We start from the raw sequence: 10,641 nt of genomic DNA, 5'->3' as shown, positions 1-10,641 counted from the left end.
TTGTATTTCAGTATAAAAGAATGGACCGGGGTCCACAGTTCACTAGATGTGTCTCTCCCATAAGATAAAAGCATGTTGGGTGAACAAATTACAGTCGGGCAATTGACAAATAGAGAGGGCATAACAATGCACATACATGTCATGATAAATATAGTGAGATTTAATTGGGCATTACGACAAAGTACATAGACCGCCATCCAGCATGCATCTATGCCTAAAAAGTCCACCTTCGGGTTATCATCCGAACCCCTTCCAGTATTAAGTTGCAAAACAACAGACAATTGCATTAAGTATGGTGCGTAATGTAATCAATAACTACATCCTTAGACATAGCATCAATGTTTTATCCCTAGTGGAAACAGCACATCCACAACCTTAGAACGTTCTGTCACTGTCCTAGATTTAATGGAGGCATGAACCCACTATCGAGCATCAATACTCCCTCTTGGAGTTAAGAGCAAAAACTTGGCCAGAGCCTCTACTAATAACGGAGAGCATGCAAGATCATAAACAACACATAGGTAATAACTTGATAATTAACATAACATAGTATTCTCTATCCATCGGATCCCGACAAACACAACATATATCATTACAGATAGATGATCTTGATCATGTTAGGCAGCTCACAAGATCCAACAATGAAGCACAATGAGGAGAAGACAACCATCTAGGTACTGCTATGGACCCATAGTCCAGGGGTGAACTACTCACTCATCACTCCGGAGGCGACCATGGCGGTGAAGAGCCCTCCGGGAGATGAATCCCCTCTCCGGCAGGGTGCCGGAGGAGATCTCCAGAATCCCCCGAGATGGGATTGGCGGTGGCGGCGTCTCAGTAAGGTTTTCCGTATCGTGGCTCTCGGTACTGGGGGTTTCGCGACGGAGGCTTTAAGTAGGCGGAAGGGCAACGCGGGGGGGCACACGAGGGCCCCACACCATAGGTCGGCGCGGCCAGGGCCTGGGCCGCGCCGCCCTAGTGTGGCGGCGCCTCGTGGCCCCACTTCGACTCCTCTTCGGTCTTCTGGAAGCTTCGTGGCAAAATAGGACCCTGGGAGTTGATTTCGTCCAATTCCGAGAATATTTCGTTACTAGGATTTCTGAAACCAAAAACAGCAGAAAACAGCAACCGGCTCTTCGGCATCTTGTTAATAGGTTAGTTCCAGAAAATGCACGAATATGACATAAAGTGTGCATAAAACATGTAGATATCATCAATAATGTGGCATGGAACATAAGAAATTATCGATACGTCGGAGACGTATCAAGCACCCCCGTGGATGGCTGCCGCGAGAACCGCCTGGTGTGGCGCCTCGCCTGGTGAGGTGGAGGAACGCCACCAGGAGGCCTTCGTTGTGCCCCGCCGCGGGGAGGCCGCCGACGGTGAGGTAGGAGGAGGAAGCACGGCGGACGGATGGCTCCGCCTGGTCGCCGTCCTCAAGCCGCCATCGACTAGCAAGGAGGAGGAGGCGTGATGAGGACATCCCTACCACATTACCACCTCCGTCATTACCAAATGAAGATGCACCTGCAGTGAAGCTCAAGTCCAATGAAGTTCAGATTGGACCTATTGCAAGAGCTCGTGTGAAGCAACTTAAACAACATGTGAACTTGTTCCTAAACGATACTTTGATTGATCAGAACTTTATACTACCTAAGTCCTATTACTTATGTATAATCAGGTATGAAGGGGAGACAAGCATCGCACGAGGAGGAGAGGAGCAGCTAGACGTGAAGATGGTCGTGGAGCTGGACAAGGAGCTGGACATGAAGATATCTCATGGACGCGCGAGGGAGGAGCGGGAGGCATGCGCGAGAGGAGAAGACGAAGTCCAGGCCAGCCCAGCACCCGGTCAGACCGGCCGCCACGCCGGCGCGCGGTCCCTGGCCCGGTCCAACCGGGCGGCAGGCCGGATCCACACCCCGGTGCCAACCGGGCGCCACGCTGATGCCAACCGGAGATGTTACTGCGCAACAATTCCAGCGCCCGGTTGCAACCCGGTCACTGGCCCGGTTTGAACCGGCCAGCCCGGTCCCAGGCCCGGTCGATCGGCCCCCAGACCGGCCGTGTCCGAGTCTGTCTCGACCAGATCTATTCTGGGTCGGTTATTCTTGTATCTTTTCGACCAGAAGTCGTCCCGGACGCCTATATAAGTGCCCAGGACGCCCCCCTAGCTGCTTCAGACCACGTTTAAGATAAACCCTAGTTCTTAGTTGTTTGCTCTGCAAAACTATTGAATCCCCTACACTATATTGCTTGATATTGTGTAGATCTGAAAGTATTGTGTGATCTGCTGTTCCATTGGGAATTAGACGGTTGCAACTTACCGCTTCGTGGTCAGCGGCGACGTGCGCAAGTGTGTGGAGTTGCGAATATCTTGCAGGGTTGAGAGCTGTTGCATTGGCGACAGGGACCAATCGAGAGATCTCGTTGCGTCATACAAGTTATCATCCTCTACATCGTCGTGTTTCTCCGCTGCTATCACCCCGTGATCATCACCACCACCGTTGCTTACTGAGAAGATCGGGCCACCCCATATCATCTTGGTATCAGATTCTCGGGTTTCCTCGGTAAGCCATCCACAATCCACCCCATAGTTGAGTTGTGAGTGTTTCCTATCCAGAAAAAGCCAAAAAAAATTATGTTTAGGGTTTGCCATAGCCTTAGATTGCACTAATTTCAATTTTTAGTTGCTTTTCGTAGTTGTTTTTGCGTATCTTTTTCTTGCATCTAGTATTGTTAGGGTTTAAGTCTCTATAATCATCTAGTTTCAGTTATTGTTACTCCGAGTCCACATAGCATACAGTGTGTTTGTCCCAACCATAGCCACAACCTTTCGAAATAAGTGACTAGGAACTTCCCCATAAGAGACTAGTTTTACCGCTCGACAGGCTGCTCATTAGGGTTTGGTGCTTTGCATATTTTGTTGGCCGTGTTATAAAGGAGTTGAGTCATATAAAAAAACAGAAAATTGAAAAGAAGCAAAAAGAGCTACATAGTTGCGTGTTCTGCAACAAGAAAAATACAAAAAGGAAAAGTGAAGTGCTAGAAGAATCAAGTGTAGGTCTAAGTTTACTTTACTGCATCCGTAGTTGAGCAATCTTGTGCCTATCTCGTTGAGCTTTGCTAGCGTCTCTCTAGTGCATTGCAACCTTTCCTCCATATAGTTGCATTGCCCCTTTTATCGCCTTATGTGAGTATCATTGGTTGTCTACGGTCAGCGCTAGAGCTTGTTATTAGGGCAAATAGGTAGCCCACCTACAGCCCCACATATATCCTGCTCTACCGTGTGATTTGTTCTTATACCCTTGATATTCGCTTCGCTACATCCGTGCACTACTTGTTACTACAAGTGGTTTGCAATACTAATTCACTTTGGAGCGGTAAGATTTCCTTTTCTTCTCAGTTTTGAGTGAGTTGTGAGAGTACCACCATATATTTTTGATTTAGTGCATGATACGTCTCCAACGTATCTATAATTTCTTATGTTCCATGCTAGTTTGATGACAATACCTACATGTTTTATTCATACTTTATATTATTTTTATGCATTTTCCGGAACTAACCTATTAACAAGATGCCGAAGCGCCAGTTCCTGTTTTCTGCTGTTTTTGGTTTCAGAAAAGCTAGTTTACAAATATTCTCGGAATTGCACGAAACAAAAGGCCACGTCCCTATTTTTTTCCAGGAGCTTCACGGAGTCCGAAGGAGAGACGAAGGGGGGCCACGAGCTGGCCACACCATAGGGGGGGCGCGGCCCACCCTTCTGGCGCGCCCAGGTGTGGGGAGCCCACCCCTGGCTCCACTGACGCTGCCCCTTCGCCTATATAATCCTTCGTCTCCGAAAACACTAGGAGAGCAGTCATATTCCACGAAAAGTTACGTAGCCGCCGCCATTGCGAAGCCAAGTTCGGGGGACAGAACTCTCTGTTCCGGCACGCCGCCGGGACGGGGAAGTGCCCCCGGAATCCATCTCCATCGACTCCATCGCCATCTTCATCGCCGTTGCTGTCTCCCATGATGAGGAGGGAGTAGTTCTCCCCCGAGGCTGAGGGCTCTACCGGTAGCTATGTGGTTCATCTCTCTCTCCCATGGTGTGATCTTTATGTGATCATGAGCTTTGTAATCTAGTTGAATATGTAGATGTTACTCTTGTTTATTATGCACTCTAGAGGTTACTATGAATATGAATTCCGGAGTCACTCTCCACGCTGTGATGGTGACAATGTGCTCATCGTGTGTGATTCCTTTATGATGTTGTGGAGCTTGTTTACTCCGGCTTGAGGTGTGCTTTTGCAGCCCTACACAATAAATGGTGTTTGTTATCCAACAAGAGAGTGTTTGAGAGTAGCATTTATTTATTCAATTATGTGATCATTGTTGAGAGTGTCCACTAGTGAAAGTATGATCCCTAGGCCTTGTTTCTAAGCATTGAAACACCGTTTCCAACAAGTTCTGCTACATGTTCGCTTGCTGCCATTTTTATTTCAGATTGCAATTACTACTTATAATCATCCATATTACTTGTATTTCACTATCTCTTCGCCGAACTAGTGCACCTATACATCTGACAAGTGTATTAGGTGTGTTGGGGACACAAGAGACTTCTTGTATCTTAATTGTAGGGTTGCTTGAGAGGGATATCTTTGACCTCTACCTCCCTGAGTTCGATAAACCTTGGGTGATTCACTTAAGGGAAACTTGATGTTGTTCTACAAACCTCTGCTCTTGGAGGACCAACACTGTCTACAGGAATAGAAGCATGCGTAGACATAGCGCTATTTTCTGGCGCCGTTGCCGGGGAGGTAAGGTAAAAGGTATTCACATCCTCCGAATACTAAGCTATTTCCTAGCACTATTGCCGGTGTGTGAGTGCTCGAAGTTATTTCCTTTAGATTCTGCAATTGCATCTTTTTGTTTCTTGTTTTTATTTTTCACTAGTTAGGCATAATGGAAAACAACAAAAAAATTAGTGAGCTTTTTAATATTTTTCCTGAGTTAAGACATGAATTGTTTGATGCGAAAATTAAAAAACCTATGGAACCTTATTTGCATGCTAGTAGCAATGTTATTAGTATGAACGCAATTACTCGCTAATGCTATGGAAAAGTCTAAGCTTGGGGAAGCTAGTTCTTATGATCTTTTTAGCTTCCCAGCTTTAGGGAGAAAATTTGCTTGATAATACTTTATCTCCCATATGCGATAACTCTAATGATGCTTGTGATATTTTAAATCCACCTACTGAAAGTATTCCTTTCAAGATACCTACGAAAATTGTTGAACTTGCTATGAACAATTGCTATTTTGGAGATGGGACTGTCCATCCTAGTGATTATTTACTCTTTATACATGAATTATGCGAGTTGTTCGAGAGTGCAGGTATTTCAAAGGACCAAGTTAAGAGGAAGCTATTCTCTATATCTCTGAAGGGCAGAGCGGTGAAATGGTATAAGATGCTGAAGAATGGTCGATCTATTGGTTGGGAGGAAATTGTACCTCTCTTTTATTCTAAATTTTATCCTCCTCATGAAGTGCATGTTGATAGGAATTACATTTATAGCTTTTATCCTCGTGATGGAGAGAGTATTTCCCAAGCATGGGGGAGATTGAAGTCACTAATGCTCAAATGTCCCATTCATGAGCTCCCCCGTAATGTTATTATTAATAATTTTTATGCAAGGCTTTCAGGACATCACAAGGACTATCTAGATGCCTGTTTGGAGGGATCTTTCACAAGCAAGGAGGTTGAAGCTAGATGGGATCTTCTTGAAAGAATTCAAAGCAATACTGAAGATTGGGAGAATGACAAAGGTAAAGAATCAGGTATAAACTATGAATATGAATGCATTAAGTCTTTCATTGAAACTGCTGGTTTTCAACACCTTAGTGATAATTATGGTCTTGATTCTCAAATTATTGTTGATTGTTTTAGAACCTTTGCTTCTCATATTAATGTTCCTAAAGAAAATTGGGGCGTGTATCATGAACCTTTCAAAGACACTTGCATGGAAAATGAAATTGTTGTTAATGATTGCAATAAACATGCCCAAACTTCGAAAATACTATTTCTTATAAGCATGTTAATTTTTGTGGAATGCATAGACCTTGTGGAATTAATCAAATAGAAGATGAATATTGTATCCATCATAGGAATGAAAAAACTAGAATGTGGTACAAGGCTCTAGATGATCTTGGTGAAAAAGTTTGTGACCTCCATCCTTTTATTTGTGAACTTTTCTATGAAGTGGGTCATTTTAATTTTGAATGTTCTGGTCATGATGATAGTATTTCGAATTTAATGAGTACTTCAAGTCTATATTGTGATAACATGATCACTTCTAATCAGCATGATGAACTTACTTTATTTTTGGGGTGTGAAGAGTTATCAAGAAAAATTTCTTTGTTAGATATGAGTGATCTTGATATGAATAGTGTGTTGCATGGATGTTATCTCTATTGTGTTAATAATTGCCATGCCAACACCTACATACAAAGTGTTATAAAGGATGGGACTTTACCAAAATATGACAGGACTAATATGTGTTTTGTTCTTATTAATGAAAGAGAGGTATCCTCCCAAGTTTCTTCTATTGTTTCTAATAACAAACCAGGTTATGTGGAGAAGCTTCCTTTCAAGCCTCTCCCTCCTAAAAGGGAAAAGAAGAATAAGAAGAAGGAAACGAAGAAGAAGAAGAAGAAGAGGGGGAATATAAAGAAAGAGGTAATGGCATATCCCCGCGTGTATGAGATAACGATAGGTAACCGTAAGTATGTTGCTCCTAATGATTATTATGATAATGAATCTGAGTACAATGATCTTCCTATGCCCTTTACCTATATTAGTGATCATGATTTGGAAGAGCACACTACTTTTGATACTGAAAATCTCTTTGGTACCGATTAGATGTTAGCACTATCCATGTTCCCTCAAATGATGATATTACATCTTCGGGCTTAGATAATCGTTATAGAGATGGCTATGACACAGGTTATAATTATCCTTATGAAACTTGTCATAGTTATGATGGGATTGCCAAAAACCATTCCCTTAGTATGCAACTTGTTTACCATGTTCAAATTCTTGATAATGATCCTGCTCCAATTACTATTAATGAGAAGAGTTTTTCTTATGCCAAAAATAATGATACTTTTATGCATATGAACCATGATATTTTTAGTCCCCCAAGCATGAAGGAGAAAATTTACTTTGATGATACTTTACTTCCTATATATGATGATTACAATGATGACTATCATATTTTCAGTCCACCTACTATTGAGGAGAAAACTAATTATGATTACAATATGCCTCCTATATATGATGATTATGGTGATGAGAATAATAATGATAGCTATTTTATTGAATTTGCTCCCACTACAATTAATAGTAATGACTATGCTTATGTGGAGAGTAATAATTTTATGCATGTAGCTCATGATAAGAATGTTTCATGTGATAGTTATATTGTTGAGTTTGTTCATGATGCTACTGAAAATCTTTATGAGAGAGGACAATATGGTTGTAGGGATTTTCATGTTACTAAAACACCTCTCTTTTTGCTGAAAATCTTGAAGTTGCGCTTGTCTTGTTTTCCTATGCTTATTGCATTATGATTACATGACTTGTTTATTTACAAGATTCCTTTTCATAGGAAGTGGGTTAGACTTAAAAGTGTTTCTTATTTGCTTTTGATGCTCTCTTTTGCTTGAACTCTTATTTCTTGCGAGAGCATCATTAAAATTACTGAGCCCATCTTAATGGCTATAAAGAAAGCACTTCTTGGGAGATAACACATGTTTTTATTTTTCTACTGTTTTGTTGTGTCTTGGAAGTTGTTACTTGTAACATCCCAAGAATTTCAAAATAAAACAAATGAATTTCCCTAGTTCCAAATTTTGGAACCAACAAAAACTTTTATTAAATAGAGTATGATACATAGTGATCTTGCTTAATTCTTGTGTTATTGCTATGATTGCTTGTTATTAGTATTTGAAGTGATCTTAAACCCTAAACATCACCCCTCTTTTCACCATCCTAGTTAAAATAGAATAAAAGGAAATTAAATAAGAAAGAGGCATATGTGCCTATGGATATATTTATAAAACCTTACCCTAAGCCTTTCCACTTTGCTTAGAGATTTGGGAAAACCTTCATACACCATACCTAGTACCTATCAAACCAATTTCAAGTGGTTTCCAAGAAAAATAAAAAGAAAATAAAATGCCATAGAGGCATATGAGAGTAAAATAGCAAATTTGGGAATTTAAGAAAATTGACCCTAGAACTTGTTGTGAATGGTTTGATCACCTCCATATACCATTTCAACACTCAACAACACCAATTGGGTCAAACCAAGTTAAATTAAAAATAAAATGCAACATATGCATAGAAGCCTATGTGACACATAGCCAATTCACTAAATTTTGCCCTATGAATCTAAACCTTGACCCATTTGATTTGAAACCATCTCTCAACCTAATATAACACTAAATTGACCCTAACCCATGTTGTAGTAAAGCAAGATCAACAATTTACAAGTTTAATAACAATTGACACATCACCTCTTATGTGTTATGGCCATTTTTGCAAATCTTTGAACAAGACCATTTGAATTAGTTTCAATGGTTGGAAAATGTTTCTAAACCCATAAGAATCACATTAGAGTCAACCAAAGTCAAAACAAATGGAGAGAAATCACATAGTGAGAGAATCCCCAAAATTCCCTCACATACACCATATGCCAAAATGCAAATCCTTCACCAAAGCCATAATTGCTTGCTCCCTTGCTTCTAAAAAGCTTCAATATGATAAACTAACACAATTGCATCAATGAAACCAAAATCAAATGGAGAGAAATGAGAATGTGAGAAAATATCATTTTTTCACTCACACACACTTAGCCCTTTTTGCAAAACCTCAACCAAGGCCACTTTGGCTTGTGCCATTGGTGGTAAAACTCTTATATATCAAAAACAAACACAATTGACACAAAGAAACCAGAATCAAACCAAAGGAAAAATCAAATCTCAATAACATGTGATAATGGTCATATGACCCCATTTTATTTTCTTCACCACTTTGCACCCATTTATCTTCTGTTTCCTCAACCAACTTTGGTCAACCAAAGCCATGTCATCCAAGACCAAGTAAAAGTGAACAACATTCATGTTGACCACACATGCTAATGTTGACCAGGTTGACCAGTATGATTTTGACAAGTAGAGACTTTGAAACTATGTGAAGATCAACCCCAAATTTGAAATCTCACAAACCTTGACTAAAATGAGCACCACCACCACAAATCTTTCACATTAATTACATCATTGAACTCCACCAAAAAGAAATCCAAAAGTCCACAAAAATCTTCATGCGGCCATTGTGTCGAGCACCTTGTGTGCATAACCTGGAATTCATGTTACATGCTATTAACCGGAGGATTTTGGCCTAAACCACCTTTAACCTGTGATGATCATCACTCCCCTACCTCCCCTGCATCTCTACATGTACTGCCTTGGTTGATTAAAGTGAGAAAAGGGGAGAGAAAGCTCATGCCAAGTCCCATGCCGGCCCTCATACACTTGATCGATCTGAGCCCCTCCTCTCTGTTCCACCATGTCAACGCTGCTCCTCTCACTCCACCCTGCACGCTGGTACCCTCCTTGGCCAAAAGATTGCACGGCATTGGCCAAATATCGCGCGCCCAGACGCGCCAGAAAACGTGCCAGGCACGCGGTGAGCGCGCCCTGGCATGTCTCTGGACGCACCAGAGCACGCCGTGCCCAGTCGCTCTCGTCCTCCTCTCCCTCTCTACTCGCGCATGCTCGCTCATCACCACACCCGTACCCTCCTGGACAAGCCCACTGGCTCGCGGAAGCACTGACGCCCACGCCATGATCAACATCCCCGCCACCGCGGTACCGCAAGGACACCTCCGTCGCCAGCCCGCCTCGGACCCCCTTTAGCCGTGCCGTCAAGCTCACTAGCACCACCAGGATGCACCGCAACGCTACGCGACCCCTACCTTGCCCCTTCACCGTTCCGGACGGCCGCGCCATGCTCGACCTTACCGTGCACCCGCAGCACCTCGCGTTACTATAAATAGAGACCCCCTCGGCCTTCTCCTTCCACACCAAACTCGCTCCACTCTTCCTTCGATCCTCCTCGACCTCTCTCCCTCCACATCGTCGCCGATAGACCGCCAATCGACAGCTGCAGGCTCGCGGCGGTGTCTGCAGACGAAGCCAACGATTGCCGCCACCTCGGGAGCCGCCGTCTGTACCAGCGCACTCCCCATCCTCGACAACCCCCTCCTGCATCATCGCCGACCATCGCCGGAGCTCCGTCACGCCGCCGACCCCCTACCTCGCCGTCGCAGCACTTCCTCCTCTCCCGTCGACGACGACGACGGTCGACCGCACGATCAGCTCTTAATCCGACGGTCCAGGTCAGAGCATACCGCTTCGGCAGTTATTAGTCGATGACATGTAGGCCCCACTCCTGACAGCCCACTAAACACCGAACCGTTACTGGGCCTGTTTTCCCCATTCAAACCTTGCGGCCCATTAGTTTTCCCAGCGCAGCCCAACACTTTGAATCTGGTTTTAATTCATTTCAGTGAGTTATTCAATTCTGGTCTGTGC

This window comes from Lolium rigidum, chromosome 6 (assembly GCF_022539505.1).
Source record: "Lolium rigidum isolate FL_2022 chromosome 6, APGP_CSIRO_Lrig_0.1, whole genome shotgun sequence".
NCBI lineage: Eukaryota > Viridiplantae > Streptophyta > Magnoliopsida > Poales > Poaceae > Lolium > Lolium rigidum.
The sequence above is the reverse complement of the archived record's forward strand: the minus strand, read 5'-3'. Positions refer to the sequence as shown.